Consider the following 27,633-nt stretch of genomic DNA (forward strand, 5'->3'; position numbering starts at 1 on the left):
TTTTTCTGTTGGAGTATAGCTGGTTCCACTTAATAAAAGTTTTGCTATGCAGATACATGAAGCTTCTGTGCCCCACCTTTGAATCTCTGAATAAACAAGACTATTCTATCTGATATATTTTATACAGTCAAATTCAAAAGAGATGACAGAACCTAAAGCATGGGCAAAGTCATGCTTAACTCTAGTACGTACAACAAACAAAAGAATTGGGGGTACAGAAAATCAAGCTATTTAATTTTCAATTTATTTTACTTTTGCCCAGTTTGGATGCTTATCTGTATTGGTGGTAAGGAACATATATCTATCATATGGCCATATATTTGGTCTAGATAAATCCTGCTATACCTGGAAACCTTCATCAGAGGCACAATTAGCAATAACAGAATTACACGGCAAAGAAAGATGCTTCTCAAACTCATCTCAAGTCAGCCCCAGAGGATTTGATCTCAACACTGCTTCTGAAGAATACTGTTGTCTGAATGTTAGATATTTCTCAAGCAAATGGTACTGTTTGACAATACCAATAGTAATTTCAAGTGTTTTCTCATGTGTAATTTCTTTTTCCGCAGTTTATCATATCAAAACAGTTTGAATAGAGAAAATAGCCGTGACTTTTCTATTTAACCAAAACTTTGTTTTCTCTCATTTGTTTGTTGCCTCTAATCATGACACAATAAAGTCAAGTATTTGGGAAAAGGCCCTTCCTTTCATTGCGTGTAACATCATTAGGGACTGTGTGATTTGGATTTCCATGTCTGAATAGAAGTAATTAGAAAATATCATTCAAGTATTTTATGTCTGGGAAAGATGCTGGGATAAATTCTGCCTTTCTCTGCATGAGGCGAGGAAAATTAAATTGAGTAAAGGGCTCAAAAGCAGTCTAGAAAGCTGTATCCAAATTACTGCATGGGACAAGAAAATGGAAGCTTCCAGGATATGGCAGAAGACAAGCCAAGAGAAGGTCCCTATCTGATGTGCTGAGAGGCACATCTACCATTGCTGCTGTATGCCCAGCAAGAACTGCAGCAGGTATCTGCAGATGGCTACCAGCTCTTCACATGGTATCTGTCTGAGGTCTACAAGGGACAAGCCATGTTAAGTATGGTACCCATCCAGTTAATGCCATCAAGCCTACCCAGAGGCACAGATATTTTGGGAAGAACAAGGATTCATTTTGGCTTCCATGAGTGCTGCAAGACTCACCGGTAGGGAGCTAAGCGAGGTGCTCCTATTTTTAAAAGCACACACAGGGTTGTGGGTTGTGTATTGCCAATGGTGAAGGTATTTCCTATGGACAGTGCTGCACTAGAATAAATAGGGTCACGTTTGCTCAGTTCTTAGGGTAAAAGTTATACGATTTGAGACCTGAGGTTTTTACAGCCATGTGCCTGCCTGTGCATGAGGAACCAGCCAGAAGGCAGATGTATTGCTGTGAAGCATCTATTCCTTAACTAAATGTGTGCAAGTTTGGAGCCTACATTTATGTTCTCCAAATCCACATCTAAAATATTGTTATAGGTGCCTCAAACCAGAAAAGTGAATATGTATCCTTTGTTCACCAAGAGAGGCCAAATTCAATTCAGTGTGTTCTTTATGATCTTTGAACACCACAGTCGTCTTGCACCAGAGCAGAACAAGAAAAAGTGTATTATACCTCAAATCCCTTAGATTTCTTTCCTTTAGAAGAAAAAGATCACAGCACTACTGAGAGCAACCTAGGTGCCAAAGTCAGGTAGAAAAGATCTCTCTTTGGGAGCCTTCAAAGCAACTGTTTCTCCCCAGTGACTTTATAAGGAATTTATGCACTTACTTTATGGGGGCATCTTCACCAGGCACCTAAAATTTAGGTGCAAATTAGGCACCTACATTCCTACATATGATGCACTGGTGACTAGCTTGGAATAAAGAGACTTGCAAGGGATTAAATAAAATAGCGTGAAGGATGTACAAAATACATCTAAAAATATACAGATAATGAATGTTACAGCTATATACACAGACTCCTAAGACAAAACTGACTGCAGCACAAATGCTCACAGCAGCCACAAACATGAACACTCAGATTTGGAGTCAGGCTGGACATATATCTCTGCACCCTGCACCTGGGGATGGGTAACACCGAAGTCCTTCACAACGCTATCTGATATTCCTTAAGTCCAGATAAAAGAGAAAGGTTTGAAGTGAGGGACTCTAGCCTGCTCTCTCATGCTCAACCCCAGCACTGCTGATTTTTTAAGATATCCAAAGACAGATACTGGAGTAGGAAGGGAGGAACATGCCTCAAGGCTACTGAAATGTTGTCAGTAATAGGTTAAAAATGTGAAGCATTTAAAGTGTCTCGTGTTCCCTTTGATATTCTCCAGGCGATTTCCTAAATCAGCTTCAAATTTTACTCATTTTCGGCTTTAAAACAAGCAGCGCCACAAATGATTAAAAGAAACAACAACAACAAAAAATAAACACACACCCAGATGGTAACTATTATCTGAGCCAGAAAATAGAGACAAATACATCCACTTAGGGCAAACTAACATATTGTATTATATCACTATGATGTACTGTAATGGGATATGATTTACATTAAAACTTGTTGTGAATTAGAGATTTAACTTATGGCCTTTCTCCACAAATTACAACAACAAACAAGAGCACGAAAATAAGCTCTAATAACGGCATGCATCCCATCACCATTTGCTGGATTATTTCTAGACCAAAGCCATGGATAAAATATTCAAAAGTGCAGTTTCGTAACATTATTCTAGAAACGGGATTTAACCGAAAATCCTGAAGCCCTGTGGTCAGCAAAGATTTTATGGCAATCTTCCCCAAATTGGGGTGTTTTAGGTGAGATTTTGACTACAAACCACTCCAGAACAGTTAGGCAGATGGTGTGACCATGGCTTATTATGTTAAATGTAATGGTCTCACTCGTACTCCCTCCATCTGTTTGCTCTATCCACCTCTTGTCTTATATCATAACCTCCTAAGATACCTATTTTAGGCACTATCTTTTAGCTCTGTGTGTTGAAGCACCCAGCACAAAAGGAGCCCGCGCTTTGGGTTTTCCTTTGTTAATGCAGCTGAGCTAAACAGATAAACAACTTGTCAGGGATGAGTTTGCCACATTTATTCTCTGTAGCAAATTGTACTTCTAATTGGATAAGGTTCTCTTCCCTGCGTGCCGTCATCTGGTTTGTAATGTGGTGCACCTTTTAAGCACTGCAAAATCTCTTGCTGAGACAGCTGCATTCTGTGATGGGTACTACACAAACGTACACATAAACACAACACATTTCAGTTCCCTAATTTATATAACTACTTCCTATAAAGATCCTAGGACTGGAAGTTGCTCCGAGAGGGAGGATGACATGGTAAGTGGATTCCAAAGATCTGAGGTTTCTTCTCCCTAAGTGACTTGCCAGAGCCAAGCTCATCTGTATGCACCAATATTCTCTAAATAATAAAAAAAAGGATAATGTTTCTCCTCCTGATGAATGTGCACTCAACTTTATCCACACGGTGCTTTAGCAGCTCTGCAAGAATGTAAAAAAGCTATCTAATTTCCTGTATAACTTTGTCTAGAAACAATCACTGAGATCATGGAAGGCAACTTCTCCCTCCTGAATGTGTGCCTGCCCGAAAGCTCGAGATGGGGAAGGGAATGATGAATACCCACCTCCAAAGTTAAAATAGTCCTACTCCTTCCTGCTCTGTTGCAAAGGGGGGGGGGGGGGGGGGTGTCAGATGTTTGAGCCAGAATTGGTAAGCAATTACACATGCAGCACCTCTAGCAGTACTTGAGACAACGTTAATCTAGCTGCCTTGGGTACCAGCACGAAGCCTGGATCCTCACCCACACGGTGAGCCACAGATGATATTTATCCTGCTGAACCTCCTCTGTTTTTGTTACAAGCTACCGTGATTAAGGCTAGGACGGCATCCTGACTTGAATCACGGTCGCAGCTCTGTTTACAACACAGACTGACCTTTCCTTACTGACTGAAGAAACATGAATGATATATCTGTAAATGTTAGTCTTTTTTTTTTTTAAAAAGGAATGTTATTATCTAGCCATTAGCAATAGGAAAGTAGGAGCTGAAAAAAAGTAAGACAAAATTTTGCTGCTCATGTCTCCTTGGCTTTGGCAGAGATTCTCACATCATTCTCAAGTCATTTCTGAAATGAAGATGGTAAGAAGAAAGTGACGTGCAGAGAAGGGAGAACGAAATCCCATTCAGGATGAGTGTATCGGATACCCAGAGCAGTGTGACTGCTCTGCTCGGGGAAACAGCTGAGACAGCGCCGATTTTTTTGAAACTTCTGGAATTTGTGCTCACTGCCAAAGGAAAATAAGGGAAACAACTATGAAACAGAGAAAACAGTGTTATGAGAACTACGCCAGCAATGAAAAGTCAGAGAAAACAGTAATGGGAAGCAGAGTACATCAAGGAGAGATAGCATATGATGTCACCATGGTTTATTCTGCGGCCAAGGAGAGATCAAGTTTTGTAATGCCCTGGGTCAGGCACTAATGAGGTAGGAAGCAAAGCCACAGAAGTGACTCACAAGCAGGAGGTTACACTTTTCTAGGAAAACTAGAACTTCTCACGAATTTCATAACGCCAAGTATGTTTTTAGCAATCACCCTACAGGCTCATTTCTCCCTCATTTGCAACTGCCTAATATGCTTTTAGTAACTGCAGCTATCCCTGAGTTAAAATAGTAAAATAAAGAAGGCAGAGATTTTTCTTGCTACCATTTTTAGCACTTTGTCCCTTTCGGATGAAATGAATCATATTGTTTACTACGGTCTTTCATTTTAGTCCTCTGTCTTATACTCCAGCTGGAAGTGGGAAGGATAACCAGCACTGTGCCCAGTTACCTCACAGTTGGTGTTAAGAGAGTACGTAACACCTGAAACGAGATGGAAAACATACGTAGGAAGTCAGAAAGACATGCCATGGGGATTGCGCCTTTGCTGTTGTGCTCAGAGGGACAAATTACTGCTCAGCAGAGCAATGCAGACCCACCAGCTCTGCCAACGTGGCACCTGCTAGCCCCAGGTCTAAACGTGGACACGTGCAGTGAACCACACGTGAACTCAACCTTACACCTGCTACAGGAAATTAGAAGGACAAAACCCACATAAAATTCAGCTTGCACACAGCCTCAACTGTAAGCTCATACTTTCCCCCTATAACCTATGCAAGATGTTTCTGAAGAGTAAGGAGTGATGTGCCACAAAGCTTCAGTACAGAAAAGAACCGCCAGCTACACATGCGCTGAGAAGTATGAATGCCAAAGAGCTAAAGAAAAGCAAACAAAAAAGCAAAAGAAACTGAAATGAGTTTTTACTGAAACTACTGAAAAAGAAACAGTAATGGCAACATGATATAAAAATATCAGATGTAATGAGAAGAGCAAGCAGGATTTAATGCATGCTAGCCTTGTTGGTGCTGTATAAATGTCTTGTTCTGTTTCATTCTGGTGTTATTCCAGGGTCAAGCATATTCAGTGTCCTTTATAATCAAGCTGTCAATATACAGTCTTGATGCTATACATTGATTTTCTGCCACAAAAAAGAGGAAGTTATCCCTTTGTGTTCAGCAATGTTGCAGCGACTTAATATTTCTTAGACCACAATATTGAGTATCACTACAAAGACCAGGGCATCTTCCTGGCCCCACACATTTTATCTGTAGTTTTTATGCATGTAAGTTCTTTACAAACATGTTGACAATGTAATGTAGCAATTTATTTAGTAGCAATGGGAAATCTATGAAGCTCCAGTTTGCACCGATAAATTAGTTATATGCAAACTTCTGTGAACTAAAGGGAAAAGGGCAAGAAAATCCCCCTGAAATCCTCTTAAGGAAGATATGAAAATGTTAGGACTTTGCTAAAAAACTGTTCACGAAGTAAATGTTTGTAACAATAATAATTAGCACTTACATAGTTTTTTCTCTCTAAGTTTCTCCAAAACTTCACAAAAGAGATAGGACTGAGCCTCACAGTGGCTAAGGAAAGTGAAGAAGAGTTACGTGACTTGCCCAAAACAGTATATAACGCAGCTAAGAAAATTCGCACTTTCAGTCCCATTTCTTCCTATTAAGCATATTCTTGTCTTGCCAACTTCCTCATGTCTTTTTAGCCATGAGCAGGGATGATACAAGGGCTCTTCTACCTGAACTCCCAGCTACTTAAAATGAAAATGAAAGCCCATAACATTTTTTCTAAGGAAATTTAAACGTTAGAAAAAGCAGACATTGTCAGAGTGGTTCTACAAGCATAAAAAACCCGTCATCATAATTGTCAGGTGTATTTCTTTATTCTGTGTTCAGATAGTGTTTGTCAAGAAACATGTTACGAATTACAGGAAGATGTATTCAGCAGGAAAGGAGGCAGAGGGCTGAGCCCGCACAATGCCAATGCTCTTCCATTACAGGATATTGATTTGGTAAGACATGAGCCCAGCCTGCGAAGTATTATCCGAAAACGGAGTAAGTAGAAAGCTGGAAGGAGCTCTACCAGCCACCTCAAAGGTGGTACCCACAAGCACAGCCTGGCCCTGGTGTACATCTCATTAGTTTTTAAAGGTCTCCTAAGAAGACGATTCGAAACCCTGTCAAGGAGCCCAATCCAGTGCTTAACTGTATCTGTCACCAGGAAGATTTTCCTACCAGCTGACTTCAAACTCCTCTCTCAGTATTGCTTTCCAGCCAGCGAGCTCCCCTTTTATATTTGTGCATTTGGGTGGTTTTTTTCCTTTCTACTTCCACTTCTGCTTACAGAATTGTATTGCACTGATAAACCAGGTGATCAACTGAAAGCAGCCTTGGTTTTCTCCAGCCCCTTCACCTCCTCCCTGCACATCGCCATCCACACGCACCGGCACTGTGTGTACCAGCAAGGCAAGCAGGGGACAGCCTTGGCACAGGCCAGCCCATGCAAAGCCTTGTCTTGGGCTGCCCTCTCAGCTCAACCACACTTCCTTGGTTTACTTAAGAAAATGTTACATGTGACCGTATCAAAAACCTTATTTAATTCCCAACATATCACCTTCACCATTTCCTTCTCACCTGTCAGACGGTTTCTGACACCCTGCTATGTGCAAGCAAAATAAATTGGTCTTCGACAATAAACCGCAATGAAGTACCTTTAAATTACTTTCAGTGAAAAGTTTCTTATCACATAAATATTTGCTTTTTTTCAACTTTATTTGCTAGCCTGAAAGCTTATTATTTGCTAACACCACCTCCTTAGGGAGCTAGCTGGCTCACAGTCTGCTTCTAACAGGATCCTGTAGGTCTCTGGATGCTTGTCATAGGTGGTTTCCAAAATAGACAGGGAAACTCTTTGAACAAGGTCCACAGAAGAGTAAGATCCATCTGTCTGAACAAGATTCAGCTGAGCTCTTTCAAGTGATTACAAGATATTTCAGAGACTTCTAGTGGCCAATTTTACTTGGCTTGCGGCTAGACTTCGAGATCTACTTTTTAAACAGGAAGATTTCAGATGACAGATTTTTAGAATTTTGCTGAATTATGAAAAATGCTGGGAAAAAAAGAAAAGTTGGGAATATATATATATATATAAAATTAAATATATATATCTATTTCATAAAATAGGACCACACACTAGTAGCACGGGATACGTGACCTCTCGAACTACCAACTACTGACATAAAAGAGGTGCTACTTCCCCAGGGCTGTTCTGTTCAGAGCAGGAGGATGCTGGTCCCCAGGTGCCCAGTTACCCATCCCGTCCTCCCGCAGCACATTTCTCATACAGTTTTTTGGCCTAAGCTGCAGTTTTGATCACATTTCCATTAGGCATCACCAATTGCGAGTACCCATGCATGCTGAGCGGCACATTAAAACTACTTTTTAATGTCTCACTATAGAACTTGCTTTCAATATCAAACAAAACATTAAAGATCCATTATTTCTCCATACCAGCTAAAGAGTTTTTAATGAGATTAATTACAAGAAAAGAAGAACGTATTTTTCAGAAGATCAGTTGAATAACACAACGCCTAATGTTTAGCAACTTTAAATAGCATCTATTAGATCTGAAGTTATTTGAAAAATGCCTGCGAATATTTATAGTACTTCAAGTTGTTAAACTGGACGCATTCTAAAACTGCCAGAAATAAAACTGCCCATTTTTCTGTTATGTGCCTGTTAGAGATCTCTATACTTTTCAGAGCTCTACAGCTTTCCCATGCCTTTAAGAAATCTATATGTGCCTTGAATGGGAAATTATTTGATTTTGCAGAAATGCATAAATAAAATGTCCACCATGATCTATACATAAAATCTGAGATAAAGTAGAAGTTATCAGCATTAACCTCTCTTGTTCTGCTCGCAGAAGTCAGTAAAAAAAAGAGTGTTTTAAAATGGCTTCGTAGGACAATGGCTCTGTCACGATGGTGGCAATCTTCTCGCATAAAAGACCAAATAGCAGATGAGGGGAAGTGAAGAAAGAAATTACTACATAATGAAATTTAAAAATACTATACGCAGGCAGCAAAGAAAGAATACTTATGAATTTATTTTTTAATCTCATTTCAGGCAGGGAGAAAAGAGACCAAGGAGAGCAAGCACAGGGGAGATGATGCTTCACTTGCTCACTGGATCTCTTTGAGGATATTACAGCCTTGTTTGACAAGGAAAGAACAGCAAAGATTAGCTATCTGGATTTCTAAACCCCCTGACCTTGTTTCTCGCTAAAGGTTAATGTCTAGGAGAGGAAGAAAATTGACATACTTCTATGAAAGCCTGAAGGTAAAAGACAAAGGGCAGTCTCAAGTGGATACTTCTCCAGCTAGAAAAAGCTATTGCAGATCAGCGAAGGCACCAAGACTTACTTTAGCTGCTATTTTTATTATTAACTTAAACAATCTTTATTTGCATGAAGAGTTCTAATTTTGCCAGAGATGCTAAGTGAGAGGCAAAGGAAATTATTAATGCTGAAGGACTGGGATAAATCCAACAGCTGAGCATAGGGAGCTTCATGCAAAGCAGCAGGAGACTCTGCCACAATTCCTGGGAAAAAAGATCCAAGGAAAGTAGCCTACATCCTACATGCCCAACTAACCAGAAGATGTGGCTAACCTGGCTGCTCTTGTCGAGATACAGAGCTGAAATGCAAATTATACGAGGAAGACAAATGACAATGCTGAAATGCAGTAAGAACATAGGAAGCACCAGTTTGGATTCATCTATGCAATCAAATGTGTACCTGTCCTCGAATATGAAAGAACAGCAGAGCTCTTTGTGGGGGGCTTGGCTTCAGGCCTTGTGACACAGCCAGAGGTGATGGGCCCATTGGGCTCCCTGGTACCAATCCTGAGCCATGGAAATGCATTTCTCAGCATATGCAACTGCTTCTCCTAAGTATTCCAAAAAAAAGAATACTTTCAGGACACTTCTAATAGATCTTTGGTATTAGCCAAGAAAAAAGAATAACATTCTCTTGTAACTTCACAATTTCACAGCTGAGGTTTTCAAGCCAAATAAAAAAAAGCCACAACAACAACAACCACCATCATTCTCTCTTCCCCTTTCCATATCGGATAGTACTGCAAAACTTGCAATCAAATCACAAGAATTGGCAAACCTGAAGATATTTACAACATTATGAATTACATTATGTCTCAGAGATTTAAATCCCTGGGAGAGGCATGTATTCCACAGGCTAAGGACATGACGGTGACCTTAGTTTAAGAGAAAGGACAGTGCCAAGGTTGACAGGCCCCCAAATTAAAATCCAGTCCAGAAAATACATTTTTCAAATGTCCTCCTGATTCTGAAAAAATCTAGCAGTCTGCCAAAGCAAGGGCTGCAAGATTATTAAAGTGCCAACTACAATTTATGCCCAAGATACCTAGCTGGCCATCTCTCATGTTACATACTGCCAAGGCTCTGGGTCGCCCATCCTTCGGGGCCCCCAATTTTCTTCTGATTGAGGTCAGGTCTTCTCACTCCAAGGACTCTGATAGCAGAGCCCCATCCCTGACCATGCTTCCCAGCTTCTTGCTGCTTTCTTCTCCAAAAATTCAGCATGAGATCAAGCCAGGTGGGCTATTCCTGCCTATTTTAATTTTCTTTCTTTATTAATGTCCCACTGCTCTGTTCGGGGGAGTTGCAAGAACATCTGCTACAAGAACAGACTTGTAGTAATTTCTACTTACTGCTGTATGGTGGCATGTATATGGACAGCATGTTTTATGTGTTTGGTGCACAGCAGAGTTGACATGAAATGGGACAGGTTAAAGGAAAACAACTTCAACATCGTCCTCTTGAGAGGTGGGAAACGGGCTCAAGCCTTGCTGCAGCCTGGCTCAGGGGCAGACGCGAATCAAGCCCTCTGCTTTTCAGGAGAAAGCCCGAATTGCGTGGCTGCAATTCACTCGGCGCAGCCTGCTGGGATGGAAATATTTTAACTATTAATCAGGAAAGAGAATATGAAGGTGTGAGTAACGCCATGGCGAGGACATCCCCCTTGCCGCCGCGAGCCCCTGGACCCATGGCAGGGACGATCCACCCAGGAGGAGGAGCAGAGTGGGTGCGTGAGGCTGGCTGCTCACGGGGGGACGGATCCAGGCTGTCCCAGGATAGGGATGGCAGCCCCGGTCAGTGCCACCCTGCGTGCAGACACAAATCGCTGAGCTATCAGGTGAAAGGGGAGCCATGCACTTCTCCCCCTCTGCAAAGTCTGCCTTTCTCTCCCCCACTTTTCTTCAAAGGACTAATGCTTCATTTTGAGTGCATCGGACTCCTTCGTTTGACACTAACACCTCACTCTCCCTGTACTTTATTTTTCCTCTCCATTTTGCTGCTGCCACGTCGATCAGAAGAACAAACCCAGTGCTGTTTAGTCATCTCCGAGCATTGAAAATGACATCGGTGATGATTTTTTCCAATTTGGCAGTCTAACAGATGGATCAATTATTTGCTGAGCCCTAATTTTAAAGCCATCCACTGTACAAACCGCAGGTCAGGACAGCAACAGTTTGTTTTGCAATCAAACTTAGCTTCTGTGCAAGAGCAGGATTGATCTATATTACAATAGTCTGGTTGCTCTTGAGCAGAGAAGGGGGTGTGATGTGCAGATACACTCATGAACCCAAACAAACCCAGAGCCCTGGGGTGGCGGTGTTGGTTGGTCACCTCACAGATTAGTTGCTGTTTTAACTATGCAATGTCCCTTGGAGAGAGGAAATTTTCATGTATCGAAATGTTCAAAAAGACATTGTTCAAGAAGAGCAGGGATGACAGGCAGAAAAGCAGGATGGTGAAATAGGCACGTAGGCATCTAGCAACACAACGCCGGTACTGTAGGTTTACAACATCCCTCCTTTCAAGCCTCCTCGGAGCCCTGTTTGCTTCCACACACACCTCCCCTGCAAATACAGACACTTTTATATTAAAATCAGCAGATTCATGGAGAGATGGGCCAGAAGGCTGTCTGGTTCCACTGCAGCTTACGCTCTTCTGATACGGCTGTGGTGTTGCTTTGCTGATTTCCACAATACCCCTCATTTTATTGCAACAGCTACCCCAGCTCCTAAAACCCCCCACTTTGCTTTCTTTTACCCCCATTAGGCAAAAAATCCACGATGCCTCATGCAACTCAACCAGGGGAGAAGGGAGACAGCAGCGAGCCAGGCGGGAGGGGAGGAGGAAGCAAACAGCGTGTGGCCAATGTGCCGCCGGGCTGCTCAATGCCCTACTACTGCAAGGAGTTTGGACACAGCACCGATAAGCACAGCACAAAAACCATGGGGGGAACAGCTATGTATGGGCTGCTCGCTTAGTTTAGCTCTGCTTGGCCCAGCTCTATGTCAGAAGACAGGTCCTTCCCTTCCTCGCGGGCATGGTGTAAGATCCCCACGTCCATGGTGGGTTCAGCTCATATAAGGTGCATCAGCCTTCTGCTCCTCACCTCACCCTCCATCTCACCCAGTCTTCAGGCTTAGAAAAAGAAGGTGTCATTAGAGACCATAATGCCATCTCCATCAGAAGAAATTCCACCTTTCCCAGGAAGATTCCCCGTAGGAAATCTGTCGCTGTTTTTTAGCCCAATTTTGTGCAAGGGGAAGCTCTCACATACTAGAGAATGCAATTGCAAAAGGTTAATGGAAGCACAACAAAAAAAAAATTTAAAATGCAGGGAAGAGAGTGAGTAGAGACAACTCAGGAGTCCTCAACTGTGAAAAGTTTGGGTTTATTTTCCAATTTTACTATAGGATGCAGCAGACGAATCCAGTGCTATTATTTATTGAGAAGTGTCCCATGCGCACAGTAGGGCTTTGCACACAAATGAGAGAGTGTCTGCTCCAAGCCAAGACACAAACAGTTTGACATCTGAATACACCAGAGACAAGCTCTCCGTGAAGTGGTGTGGATATTTTCAGAGATCATCGCTGAAAGTCTTGAGGGAAAAGGGGTGTCTGCAGGCAGAAGGCGTTTCATAGAGAGAGGTATTTCTTACTGAATACATAATGCAAAGGAGTTTCAACATTAAACAGGACACAAAATGGGCGGGCAGAAGACAGATTTGGGAAAAATGTAAAATATGAGTATGAAGTTATTAACAGAGGGAAATTAGGAAAGAAACTTAAGGAACTATGAACAGAGGGGAGAATTGAAGGAGAGATTGGAGAAGTATGACAAAACTGAAGTGGTGGCTGATGCTGACCACGGAGCTTGATTCAGACCTGCTGTCACCTACAAGCCAAGTGTGTGATGGGGGAGCACCACCCCAAGACCTTCATGACAACAGGCTGGTAGGTTTTGCTATTCATGAAGCTGTAACAGCCATGGAGGGGGTACCACATGGGTACATGGATCCCATCGAGAGCCCCAGTACAGTTTAGAAACCCCCTGGAGACCAGGATTTCATCAGCATCACCTATATTTAAACAAAGAGTATGTGGAGGATGGCCTGAGAGCCCTCCATCATCACTTGGCCCACAGTGGATCTGCCCATCTTGAAGCAGTTAGCCAGTGACCAGGAGGTGTTAGGGGTTGAAAAACTCTACAGTGCAACAGCCCCTCTCTTGAGCCCATGTTTGGCTTCTTCAAACATCGAGTGAGGATGGTGATAGCAAAAGCATCCATGTCTCTACTCAGGGCCTTGATGTCTCTCCACACACAAGAGCACTGTGCTGCGCGCTGGCCACCCCATGTCCCAGGAGTGATGCAGTCCCACTAGCCTGAGCTTGTCTCCATGTCCAGACCTTTGGTGAACTGTGGGCAAAGCGACCGCAATGACAAGGACTCCAGAGAAGATATCTAGGCTCACCCTTTCCTCAGGGGAAATGAGGTGCAAGAGGCCAAACATCAAGTTTGTGGGTGGCCTCCACAGCCCTGTTGTGCAGAATCAGGGCTATTTTGGTGCAGGATCAGGTTTGCTGATGGAGAGAGCAAAACCCTTTCCATTTTGGAAGTATAGGGTACTTGAAGCGAAGGGAAACACTGTGCGAGGTTCAGCTGTTTGCCCAAGGTCACAGAGGCCAGCAGCATGACCAAAATTGCCAGAAATTGCTTGCTGACTCCTCGGCCTCCAAGTCAGACCACCCACTTCGTCCTGAAAGAAGCTACTTGCGCAGTTGCTTCTTTCCAGCAAACTCCTTGCCAGCCCTCTGAAAAGTAACTCCCAGAACTAGTTGGATTTGACAGGCTCTGACACAGTGCCGACGGGGGGCGAAATGGGGGCAGCCCCCTGCCAGCCACTACCATCCACGGAGAACCCACTGTTTACAGGATGCATTATCAACAACCTAACCTCTTGAACCCCGTAAAACTGAAACTAAAGCACAGGAAAAGAGCATGGAAAATTCTTCTCCCAGCAATGAACTCCCTTGGAAATGCACATAGTCTTAGCTCCCATTTGAATTTGGCCTGTGTGTTTATTAGCCATAATGCATACAAATGCATTTTGCTGGAGAAATGCAGCATAAACAATTAGCTCATCAGGCTGTAGTGGAATGGCCTGTACTATTAACTTATCTCAATTAGCGATTTGGCTCTGCCTGCGCAGTGCGTGCTCAGGATCCCCCAGCTTACCTCATCATCATGGCTATGGGACCTCAACCCAAAGAGCTGCTTCCTTGCTACTTTTAAGCAATCCATGAAACCAAGGGTGGAAAATCTCACAGCCCTCCTCCAGCCCCTCACAACCTCCAGCCATCAACTCATCTCAGTAAGCTGTGTACTACAGGCTTTGCAGGGAACTGTTCTTTAGGGTAAAAAAAGTCTATGTTCTTTCCTGTCTATGCTTCAGCAGCAAAAGCTGCACATTACAGATGGACCTTTTGTTTATTTGGCTAGGCTCTTCCTTCCTTTGGGAGAAAAATCTTTGATTGATACAGGCAATTCCTAAACGTCAATACATGCTTTCAAATGCATGGTCCACTTCAGTGTCAATACAGGGAATTGACAGGACATCTGATATTAATGAGTATTGACGTGTGAACACGTGCACACACACAGAGCGATGGTGGAAACCTGATGGCATGAAGCTTTGAATAAATGTGCCATGGAAAAGAATAAATCAATATTTAACATGGAGAGAAATTATTACGAGTCTGGTATCTTGCTGTATCAGGAAGACATAAAACACGTTACAACCCAAGAGTGACTTTCCTCCTCCTCCTGCTACAGGCAGGATGGGATGTGTGGAGGAGGGAGAAGAGGGGAGGAAGGCTTCTGGGTCACCAAGAGGCAGGGGAAGGGGAGTTTTTTATCCCGTGGAGCGTGGGAACAACCTGGGCATCACTGCTGTGTAAGGCAGCAGAAGACAGCTACTAGGCTGAGCACATCGTCCTTATGCAGAGTTTGTGACCAGTACTGCAGAAGAGTAGTGAAGCCAAGAAAAAGGGGAAAAGAAGTGTAAATGAGTTGTACAAATTAGAGCTCTTGGGCTAAAAATATCCATGTTGGAGGGGAAAAAAAGAGAACAGAAAGGGTATACAGGAAGACAAATGGATACAAGCAGGATTTTATACTTCATCTGACAAGCAGATCCAACCATATCATTCAATACATCCAACAGGAACAGGGCATCCAACAGGAACGGGGTTTTCTATGAGCCAGAAACGTAACAAGCATGAACCCTAAACCATGCACATCTGCTAGCATGAAAAAGGCTCAGGCAAGACATCTTTCTTAAGGTCATGCAAAAGTCACTTGCATTTTTGATTTCACAAAAGAATTTGATCAATAATCAGACACATCCTTCCCTCTTCCAGGAGTACATTAAATTGCAAGAAATGACTGAGACGTTGTGGGGAAGTTGAGTCGTACTGCGGGGTGGGGGGACCCACAGCACGGATGGACTCCTGCAATGAGAAGCCACCTCTTTCCTTAGTCAAAATACAATCGCTGAATACGAAGACTTGCACAGCCAGTACTGCAGTGATAAAATTGGAGTTCTCCTGTACTGCCAGCTTCATGTTTGCCCAAGAATGTTTATTTTTTAATACAGTACTTTTTCAGACTCTCAAAAGATACGGTCCAAAAAATTGAAATCATTGCCATACTGCCAGCTGTAATAATCCTAGAGGTATCTCCAGTCTAGTGGTAGTTTGTGTTTTCCGTTGAGCCCTAGCTCTTGGTGTATGACGACTAACAAAGAATATGACTTTCATTAGCGACTTCCAACTGCTTTGGTTGGGAAGAACTCAGTCACTGAAGGCTCAAAACCCAGAAGGTAAACACCTGAGCTTCCGTTTCGGGGTGTGTTTGTAGTAGCACAACAAACAGTATCTTTGTTTTTAATGCTCTGTGTGTGTCAAAAGGATTTTTTCATCATTTTTAACAATCTAAAATCTAGCAGATCTACTCTGGGGGATGAAGGGCTCCCAGTTCAGCAGTAACACCAGGGTATCTATGGAAAGCAATGTTTGCTCATTTGTGCTAAGAATTAATATATGGATCCCACATTAAATGCATATAGTTTAATGAGTCCTATAATCTGTTTCCCTCCAAGACAGACTATTTTTGCTTTAGTTGCCAATTTGGAATATGGAGCGAAACCGACATTTTTAAGGTTGGTCACAACTCACGTAACTGGGACAAGACTATCACTTCACAGAATTAATTTAAAATAGAGAGCCTTTGGTCAAACACTCTTAAATGACTTCAGGGGCTGAGCCCCACCAAATCTAGAGTTAAAATATAGCTTAAATAGACATACTGAAATGCAAAGTAGGCTAGTTATGTACGAAAGTGCTGAAGCTGCCCATAGGAAGCATGAACCAAAACCCACGTGTGCGCTCTGCTCCGACCATCCTGACTGAAGCCAATGCCAAAGCTCCCTGATTTCAGCGGGGCAAATCCTGCCCTCAGTTTTCATTCAAGCAGCAAGATTTCTGTACTTGCTGGGGACAGAAAGAAACAAAATAGAGAAGAGGAGCTCTCCTAATATATACACGGCATGGCTCGTTCCTCATTTTATGGCTGTGCAACTGGAAGCGGACAAAGTTCTCCTGAGGCCCAGCAAAAATCTTCCTTTCCCTCTCATTTTGGGGCTTATTTTGGGCTGGGGAAAACATGGCCAAGGGGCTTGGCTGAATGAATACCTTCAAGCATTTTCTGATCCTGCCACGGCGCTGCCTTCACAGACCTCAAAATCCCTTCATGTGTCATTTCTAAACAATCCTATCCATCGCAAGAGGTGGTGAGCATTGTCTCAGTTACACACTGGGAGCACACCGACCAGCTCCTGGCCTTCCACGTTGACCTGGCGGTTAACTTGGAGCTGCTGCTTGCCTGGAGGACTCTTCTCCACGTTCCATTTAATGCGGAGACTAGAAAGAGCCAAGAGCTTTTGCTTGGGTTTGCTCTTTCCTTTTTTCATTTCTAGCGCACTGGGTGGGAAGGAGGACAATCGGGATTCGGGATCGCAAGCCAGGCTGTGAGCAAGCGTATTCCCGCAACGCTGCAGGAGCATATGCAAGTGAAAATGAGATGGTGAGGGATGTGACAAGGCATTTTTACTCAGAGCAGCTCTTTCCGAGTACATCCACGTGCCTGCTGCATAGTTTTGCTTCTGCTTCGAGCGAGCCGTCCTACAGCTATGGTAGCTGGTGTGCACCTGTATTTACAAGGCAAACTTAGCAGGACGTTAAAAGTCAGCGTTGGAGGAGACAAAACAGGAGAGGACATGCTGCCTGGTTCTCAGCCTGCTCTTGGGTAATTTTAGTACTTTCTTCGAGCATCTAGGTGGCACGACGACTTCAAACTGTGGCCACCACTGTTAGCACAAAGAATTAAGTACATAAACAACATTAGCTATAATAGTGTTATAATGTACGTAACATCTTACTAGGGAATTGGAAATTTAAGCTGATGTTTTCTTTCGCAGCAGAGGTAGGAACATGTTAGGTGGTGAAAGTTAGAAGGGAAAACGACAATTTTTTTCAGACACTTACTGTGGAGTGCCTACAGTATTGTACAATAATAAGCTGAAAATACAGACTTTATTTCCCTTTGGAATTCAAATGCTTGTACATCAACAGGGCACCTCTAATATCTAAGTAATAAGCATAGCTGCTCCATAAGGACACTACTGAAACTCAAATTCCCTGAATACAATTTCAGATTGAGAGCGTGAGCTCGGGGAAGGAGAACTTTATTACATTTCATAAGGTTCTCTTAAGCATTTTCTGAATTTGAAGCTAAAACCACAACCTCCAGTGGGAGAAAGTACTGCACTTTCTCCTTTAAATCTGCATTCATTTATCTGATACACTGCCACTGGACAAAGTAAAAATGCTTTTATTATTTCTGCAGACCTTGAATGTTACATTGAAGAGTTCACGGAGGCTGAGAACAATGCCTGTGCAACATACATTTACAATGCAACTATTAAGATGTTCTGATTTGTTTGCTTCACTTTGCTACATATAATGCACCAGCAAAGCTGATAAAAACTGTGTGTTTTCCCTTTCTTCTTGATACCTGATTATACCAGGCAGGCCTGGACAAAAAGTGTTTGCTACACTGCTTGAAGAATCCAGATACAGTGCAAATTGTTGGCCATTAGGTTATGAGCTATGCTAGCGAGCTGCACTGCTGAAATGGGCACCCACACAGTAGTAATTGAAGAGTTAATATTTTTTAGTTGTCCCTGGATGAGTGCAATATTTCTGTATCTTCTCAAAGTTTAAGATTAAACAAGTTAGGAGTTCAAAGCAAACAAACTGCCTAATCAAACAGCAGATGCCCTGCGAGGATTCTCTAAATAAATACTATTGCATTTCATACCCCTACCTCCAATTGCACTGAACCTCTTATTTGTTTATGGTATCCCTGGTTCAAATGGCAGAACCTCCAGATCCAATTTAAAATGCTGAAGAGGTCACTTAGAATTGTTGACTGAACCCGGATCAAACCATAAAAGAGACTTTGTAATGAAATAAATATTTACTAATCAGATTATCTACCCAGAGCAACAATCTTTGTTGGTAGGTTGCCATTTATTACGCTTTCAATCAACCTCGTAGCTTCTAATAAACTGTGTTTTCATGTTTTTCTTAATATAGAACTGCTTGTCATTCAGCGTCGTACAATGTGCCGTTGTGCTCCGGGAGAGACGCGATGCCCGGGGCGAGGCGAAGGCTGATGGTGACGCCGCGGAGCCGCTCGGCTCTCTCTTCTCGCTGACTTGCCGGGGGCTGTGGGCAGAAGCCGGCAGCAGCGGCACCGCTCTGTGCCGGGGTTCGGTGGGACCTCCAGTGCCCTGCAGCGTGTCTCCGCGGAGGTCAGGGCTCCGTACAAAAAACTGTCTCACAAAAATTTGTTAGGTCGTTTTAGAGATGCAAAGGGAAAAAAATGACTGCTGTTGAGAGACTCCTGCATGTGTGAGGATGCAAGTGTTATTATCCACACGTGGCAGGCACGGGCTGTTAATTAGGAAAATGAATAAGAAAAAAGGTTTCATGAGGTGCACGGGTAACGATCCAGGTGCTGCTAAGTATAAAATATGCTGAGAAAAATGAGCCCTCGCAGAGTTTGAGGAGATGGATTATCAAAAACACACAGTCGCGCTGACAAAACATACACATCTGCTTTGCCAGTACAATTAAGATGCCTGAGCTCATGAAACAGGGAGTGGGATAAATAAGTGCATCCTTCTGGTTATTGCTGTAAGAAAATACCTAATATTTAGTGTTGGTACCACATCCATGGTAAACGCATCTGTCCATTACACGGCTGCTCACTTGAGTTGGAATATGCAAAGTAGCCCACCTGAAAATGTCTGAAGACACAGACCTGCTGGAAAAATATTCCTTACCAAGATAAAGCACTCCCTACCCAGATAACTTACTATTTTATGCATCCACGATTAGCAGTTTCATGGAAATTTCCTGCATTTGAAAATCTTAAATGTGTGGATTTTAATACTGCCTCATAAACCAGCCACGGCTTCAGTAACACAGGCTGAAGGCTATAACTATGTCCTTAACTTACTGCCACGTGCATAAAAAATCCTACAAGCTCATCAGCGGTTAATCCATCCTATCAAAAGTGCCACAGTACATTGATAAAATTAGAAATACAAGTTTGTTATTTTAATGAGTCACTGACATCTGCTGCTTATTCTTAGTTTTCAGTCGTACTCCCCTGTTCCGACACCACAGCGCATGTGATTTTTATTTGGCTACCGCTCTTAGCACTGGCTCAGTCCTTTATATTACTTTGACAGCATTTCTCCTCATTCATTATTTAACAATAACTTTTGCTTACCAAGCACATTTCAACACAACTAACTAAACTAAAAGCATGTCCTAATCCTTAATGAAGTCCAAATGCTTCTCCTGGGAGGCAGGTAAGTATCATCATCATTTTCTGGATGGGAAAGCAGATATTAAGTAATTTGCCAAGGTCATGCAGCCTGTCTGTGGCACAGCTTGGAAAAAAAATGCTCTCAGGAGCCCTGACTATCCATTCCCAGGTGTAAGTAACAACCTTTACCAGCAAAGGCTACTCCGTACCCAGGGCAAAGGCGCAGGGAGAGAACGTGAAGGCATGAACGGGCATTGCAACCATCCTCCTTAGCAGACCGCACCAGGAGAGGCAGCAAAGAAAAACCAGAACATGAGGTTTTTGTCCCACCCGTGATGAGTTTAGGGTAAAGACACAAAGAAGGTGGTAATGCAGCAGGGTCATCTCATCACCGAAGGCTGTGAGCCTCCACAGTCGGCCTCCGACAAAGTTTGTTATCAGATAATGCTGAAATAACAGCAGCCCAGTGTCCTGCTTGGGAGCCCCAAGGTCTTGAGTTATTAACAGTGGATTTTTTTTTTTAAGTCCTGCATTTCTCAGTCTCTTTTCAACTCCATGTTTTTAACAATGATGTTATTTAACACATGCCAGTATGAATAAGTTTATTCTTTCTTCTGATCTGCTCCTATAAAAGGAGGTTGTGTTACACAGACTGCCTATAATTCATTAAGCCAAATTCCCTTCCATCTGGAGGCTTATACAGTTGTTGAAAAGCTGTCACTATAACCTATTGTCACTGCAACTTTTCATGAACCAACCTACATTTTTATGTCAAAATTTATCTCAACAATTTTGCTGTACTTACTTTCAATTATTTCTGTATCATCAGCCTTTAGGTAATGCAGCGTTCAAGATAATACACTGGGATAAACTTCTCTTTCTGTCTCTGTTCATACTGTAAATAAATATGGTTTTGTATTTTAACAAGAGCTACACAGAAGGAGACACAGCTTCATGTGCACATCCCTGTGGACACACAAACCAATGGCATTTATTGATTTCATCCACCCCCAAATGAAACAATAATAAATAAATGCAATGGTCTACATAAGAAAGAGAGAATGGCTACAAAAAGGGAATTCTTCTCAATGTAAAAAATGCAGTTAGGCTATCCTCATTTCGTTTTACAAGTAAAAGGCACATATGCATGCAAATTCCACATGTTCCAAAGGGCGGATACATAAAATGATGCACAGAGGTAACAAGGGCAAAGACCAACAGCAGCTACTTCATTTGTGTCAAGCCACAACTTTTAGAAAGACATGCTTTCCTCCTAGCATCCCACCCTCTGCCAGACCCACCTGATACGTAAAAGGAGATTAAAAATCCAGTGTGCAAGGAGTCAAAACATTCTCAATTCTGGCCAACTTGGGAAGGAGCCTTACTGACTGAAATTCCAGCAACCAGGATGTGGCCCTAGTCCTAAAACTCTGTAATAAAATCCTTCAGACCACCTTTTCCTGACCTTTTATAATGGCTTTACAACAGATTATGGCGTTGCCTATACTAGAGGGTTGTACTGGCATAAGCCGTGCTGATATGACCAGGACTAATTCTGCAGCAAAGAGAATGCCAGAATGCTAACACACAAATTAGAAACAACACAGAAATATAGCTGATGAGTAGAAAAACAGGTTTTGGCAAGCCATTCTATCATAAAACTAGCCAAGGGTGTATCCATGTTTGCAATATGGCTTTATACCAGCATCACTATGTTTTTTAATAAAATAAAAATGACAACCTGAACTGGTATGATTGGATGATAAAGATTTAAGTCTTGACTAAGCCCCTGAATTAAAATACTGTTTCAAAAGGGGGGGAAAACATCAGCATTTTTCAAAAGCTCAGCGTTGTTCAACTGAAATAGTTTAAAAGGCAGGACTGGAAAAGGAAGTGTCAGCTTTGGAAGCGACAAAGATCAACGTGTCTCCAATATGGTATATCTGGCAAACTGCTGTGCAGTAAAACAAAGCATGTCATGTAACTGCTGAAGCAGTCTCAGGCCAAAACTCACGATTCTTACTCATCTCGCACTAAAGCAAAACTCTGTCTAATTGAAATGATGGAGAGAAGCTGAGCTGAGTAGGAACAGTAGGGGTTGGCTCATGCAATATATATATATATATATGTATGTTCTGTTGGTAGCTCGACTGCAGACCATACAAGTAATTTAAGGTTTTATCTCTTCAGTAGAAGTATGCGTGTTTGGGTGAGGAACTGAAACAGATGGAATAAAAGCAATCGCTGTCAGGTCTTATGTTCATAAGACTATCTTTCTGAATATAGACAGACACCCTCCCCATATACCACATTTTCTTCTTGTAGCACCTACCAGCCTAGGAGCTGTGGTTCAAGGATGTACTGTGTGAAGTCCTACAGAGATGAACAGCAGCAGGATGGCCTCATGCCCCTGTACCTTAACTGAAAGGGAAGAGGAGGGCTGTTTAATCTAATTCTCTCTACCAACTGCTATAAAACAGTGGAATAGTCTGTAAGGAAAAGGCAAAAACCCAGTGGCTCAAATCTTATTAAACTAGGCTGGACCAACACTGCAGGGCCTCATTTTATCAGAAATGGGAACAGAAATTCCTTAAATCTATGGATCAGCAATATCAGCCTCTCGCGCTTACCGTGGTATTGGCTATGTGTTCAAAGGCCCTTCACTTTGTGCTGACTTGTGCTTAATTGCTGGGTTTTTGGAACTACTTTAAATGCCAAACCTAGAGTAACCATTTCAAGGACTGATTCAGCTACAAAAACAACAAGCAGGACTGTATTTGTGATCATGCGGGTACCAGCAGTGCGCACACACCCCTTTTTTGGCCTCGTGCTAGTTCCCCAGCTGGGCAAACTCTCCCTCTCTATTCCAGATCTTGGCAACGGACATGCCACGGGTCTGCTTGGTTTTTGCACTGAAGAGAGCAGGAACAGCGAAGGGAAAAATATCTCAATGGTCCTGAAAGTGCATCCTCCTCATTTCTGGTTTTAGGACCTAACTGCTCTCAATTACAGTCCTAAGAAGTTACGCTTCTTCGCCTTTTAGCCATGTAGTAATCCAAAGAAGAGCATACTTGAAGTGGCACAAGCGGATTTTTCTCCCTCTGTCTTCATCCAGAGAAATCTCTAGCAAGGATATTCTGAGCAGTTTTCTTACCTTCTTCTTGACATGCTGTAGCTTGCATGCTGTGGTCTCCTTTCAGGTCCAATTTTCATAATTCAGACTAACAACAAAACTGAGAGGATGCCGACAGGAGGAACAGAAACAAACATATTAGATCATCTATTTAATATCCTCCTGGTGAGCTCACCAGGTCTGAAATAGCAGTGTTTTATAACAGGTATAATCTCGATTTAAAAGCTACAAACTGTCTTCTCCATCAGAGATAAGTTCATGGTTCAATCTGGCACCACGGAAGGTGGATCTCGTAGGGAGCACATGGACAGGAAGCCAACAGGAGAGAGGTAACGGCATGAGGATGTATAATTGCTCTCTGTTAATTCACCGGGTAAACACAAAACGAGGTTTGCTCAATAACAAATGGCCATGACCTGCCAGTGAACACACCAGCAGAAAAATGAAATTCTGACCGGGCTTCCTGAGACAGTGATGGGGATCAAAACTCCACCTGCTCTTTAGGTAGTGTTTCATACGTTTATGAATCTACTTCAAATAATGTGACTCCATGCAATGTCGGGAGGTTAGATTCAAGGAGCAGAAAGATCCTTTCCAGGTCTACATCTTATGGGGGGAAAAATCTTGTCCTTTAAAAGACGTTTAGACCAGTTTCTGTATAAATAAATGCAGGTCCATGACCAAGGAAGCAACTCCCTTTAGATGGCTTAATACTCTTAAATGCTGCAGGAACCTCAGCTTGGCTGTAACATGGCTACAGACTGGTGCAATAGGCATATTTAGGATTATTCCTCAAGCCTTTTCCTGCTAGTTCACCTCACCACAGAATTTTTGCATAGTTTAAAATAAAAAGACATTACAAAAATCTTCTTTTAATTAGGGTAACTGATGTTCTGTGACCACAAAACCCACAGGTTTCTAAAGAATATGCAGACCTTTTTAGAAGTATAAGGGAAAAAATCCAGCGGAGGAGTTACATGTGCTCTCAAGGGAAGGTCCTTTCTGGCAACTTAACTTCAAAAAACCAAGATCAAGACCTTAAAGGAGCACGAGGAAGCCATCACCCACAGTCTTCTCAATGGAACAACCTTATCTCCAAAAATATACGATTATTCTGCAATACCTGAAGGGGATATTCAAAGGAAATAGAACAGAAAGATTTGAAAAAATATTTTCTTTTGCTTTAATGCAGGGAAGATCAGAAATGGTGAGGATCTCTGGGATGACCCCTGAAGGCCAGGAGCTGAAGTGGGAGCTTCTGTTCCTACCAAGAGAATCCCACTCCTCGGACAGTTCAGACAGTTTGTAGAAAATGAAAGGTCCATTATGAAATGGATGTTTGCCTTTGACACTAGACTGAGTGGCTCCTCTATGTGTCCCCTACAACTGCCAAGCAGAGCTGCAGTCCTCACAGGGATGCTGGATCTTGGGAGGAGAAACAACTGATGAAATGAAGGAGATGATTTAGAGTAGCGCTGTTTTCTTGTTATGTGTGACGGTCACACATCAGGTTCTGGATGTTTTAAGAGAGTATTAATTACAGATTTTTTATCCCTTGTATCCTGTCTTCAGTGGCTGCTGAAGGGTGAAGAAGTCCAGGGTCCTCTGCCCATGGGCTCTGTTAACATCTCTGATTCTTGGTGAGACCAAGGTCTCTAGGAAGCCACAGTTCAGCCTCTGCTCCAATGACCAAAATCTAATCTTGTCTTGTCTTTTGGCTAAGACTGTGGGATAGGCTACAATGAAACTATTTTGGCTTTGCTAGCATCTCCTGTCCTTTGCCGTCCTGAGTTTCAACTTCATTCCATGCAACCCATTACAAACCCCATTGCAATCAGGCAGCTAAAATCAACTGCCACCAGCAAAACAGATCATGAAGCACTAACTGTAGAAAGAGCCCAGAAGGCAAACCTTCTGCTTGAAACTCTCTCATGATTAGGCATAACCCCTCTTCATTCAGATGCAAGGGAAAATGCTATGAGATTTAATTAGGAGACAGGAACGGAGCGAATTCAGGAGGCTGGCAACAGCTAGCTTTGGGTTTCATATAGTTCGAAGAGACTGTTCCTTGTGATGTGTACCTGCTGCAGGAAGGCTGAGTTGGAGGAGCTGGTATTTCCCTATAAATGCTCAAATAGCCCAGAATGAATGAACTTGCAGGATGGGACGGGATTTCTCCCACCGGTTTCCAAGAGGAAAAGCTGCCCAATAGAAACTTGCCTGAAATGGGAACATATCCTGTATCTTCAGAGGAGAGAGCCCTTCCTTCTTCCCTTCTCACAAGAAACTTTCCAGGAGAAATGTATAATAAACATGATTAACACTAATTTTTATTACTACTGAGGAGGTTATAAAAAGAAATGCCTTCCACATAGGCTTATGAACTAACCACTCTCCTTCTCAGTTGTGACTGAAACAGCTCAGATGTATTAATCTTCGGGGCATACCATAAACCCCATCAATTTGTCAGGTAGTTTCCACAGGCATCTCAAGCATGTTGAAACTTGGTTAATTATTGCTGCTGAACAACTCTCCTCCCTTCTCCTGTTTGGACAGAATTTGTCATTGTTTTTGCTTCATTGTTGTTTTCTTTGCTACAGGTTTTGCTTGTGACGCCTGCTGGGGTGCGTCAAACATTGAAGACATTTTTTAAAATGCTGAAAGGAAACTAATAATCATAAATAAATAATTCTTTAATTTCTCTGAGGAGTTGTCCAGCAAAAAGAGAGAAATCGCTGAAGTAGTTCAAATGTACAAAATAAGACAGGAGGAAGAAAAATGCTTTCCAGAATCTCCCTTGAGGCTTTCTTTCAATGACCCATTGCAAGAAAACCAGAGAAACAAAAAGGGGAAGACAAATCTGATTTTTCATTTATACTGTGCAGGTGATCTACCCAAGTCAAAATTCAGGGTTGTTGTATATGATGGAAAGCAAACTGAACCCCAACATGCCTTTTGGCTTATGCCTTTACAGATTAAGTTTGCAGCCAAGGCACCAACAGGACAAAGCCACTGTGGATTTGAGGGGAAAATAAAGCAACGAAAATACAGAGATGCTGCCTTCAAAAGCCCTCTGATATAAAGGTGATAGGAAACTTACATTGTTATTAACTTCATTTGATATAGTTATTCAACACAGGTTTCTTGCTTTCTAAATTCCACATCTATCACTTTAAACTGACCAAAAAAAAAAGCATGTCAGAAGTAAAAATAGTCTCTTGCTAGGAGACTTCCACTACTGCCGATCATTCAGGTGGACATCTGTTTACTTGCCTGCTTGAGGATAAGCAAGGATAGGACATGGGTTAAGCTGAAGAGGCATGAAAGAGTCAGCGACGTGAAATGAAAGCATACTTCTCTTTGACAGCTGTAGGCTGTTACAATTTTTTTTAAATTGTGCATTAAGTTTTTGGTTAACATATCTTACATTCCATGTAATGTACATTTTATGGCACTCAACTTCCAGTAACAAGGATTTTTTTACCCTTATAACAACCTGAGTTATGCTTGATATACATTAACCAGTACTCATCATTCCAGTTTAATTTTTCCACATCAATCCTCTGGTTTCTTATGCAACCGACAGCACAGGCATACAGTAAAATTGAAAGGGGAAGACCTTTGGACTGACACCAAATACAAGCAAAACAGATCCATAACCAGATCTACAAAGGCTGAACTGAAATGAGAATTCAATGGCATTTTTTGGAATTACATTAAATTCTTCTGCATGGGACCGAAGTTATACACAGATGACCGCAAGCAATTGAGTTACTGTAAAATAACAATAACCAAGCTGCAGTAACATGTCATGTGTTTTCTCCTAGTGTGCCCCTCTGGAGAAGCAAAATGAGCTTAAGCCACATGTGTACATTTCAGACTTAAGCTAACATGTTTTTCTTTAGAAGTGAGGCAGGTTATAAGAAGGCACACAGTCCTTTACTGCAGCTAAGCTGATGAAAGACACCTCACCACCTCACGGTAACGCTGCCCACTGTGAGCAGGGGTCCACTGTGCTGCTCAGACTCCGAGTGGCTTTAAATTCCCAAGGGAGCTAAACCAGCCTCAACAGAAAGCCAGCGGAGCACTGAATTAGGAGGCTATGGTATTGCCTAACTCATTCATTTAAAAAATCCTTCATTTAAAAAAGTTTGCTTACCTGCAGTCTCTATATTTGCAAGCTCTTTATATTAGAGGGCTCTTAATTTTTTATTTACACATGCGCCGATGGCTTGAAAAACTGTGAAGAGCATCACTAACAAAGGATCTTCTTTTTACTGAAGGGAATGGACTATTGTCTTTCCCTTTGGAGAACGATGGCTACCAGAAATCAGTCCAAAGTAAAGAAAACAAATAAGTTAATTAATTAAAATATGCCTTCCCTAATTCAGGAGCTACTTTCTCATTTTGCTCAAGTTCTCCCAGCTCCACATTGTCCCGGTGACTTTTTCCATCTACTCGGGGGCCAGATCTCACTACTGAATTTCAACAAGGGTAGCAAAGATGCCTTAACGACTTTGGAGAGCACATGTAATTTTACACGTCTCTCTTTGAGATGGCTGTTTACGGCTGGTGTTGAACAATTTTTCATTTCTTTACCAGGCAACGTACATTTAAGAAATTTCAAAACGGTAAGTAGACCAGGGCCACCCCCAAACTGAAATTTTATACCCTGCTTAAGAAACCTAAAGTAGTTACTTT

General features: G+C 42.3%; 1 protein-coding gene across 7 annotated transcripts in view; it reads right to left on the minus strand.

The window, feature by feature from the left end:
* KLHL29 (kelch like family member 29) overlaps nucleotides 1–27,633 on the minus strand; it is a 409,537-nt gene that overhangs the window by 178,414 nt on the left and 203,490 nt on the right. The window contains exon 1 of one of the 7 annotated variants that reach the window (XM_075497843.1): nucleotides 22,132–22,196. The exons of the other annotated variants lie outside the window; for them this stretch is intronic. The gene's annotated coding sequence lies outside the window, so the exon portion shown is untranslated. Of the gene's footprint in view, nucleotides 1–22,131; nucleotides 22,197–27,633 lie in introns of those variants that run through there. 7 annotated transcript variants of the gene reach the window in all.

The sequence above is a fragment of the Mycteria americana genome, chromosome 3 (genome assembly GCF_035582795.1).
Source record: "Mycteria americana isolate JAX WOST 10 ecotype Jacksonville Zoo and Gardens chromosome 3, USCA_MyAme_1.0, whole genome shotgun sequence".
Taxonomy (NCBI): domain Eukaryota; kingdom Metazoa; phylum Chordata; class Aves; order Ciconiiformes; family Ciconiidae; genus Mycteria; species Mycteria americana.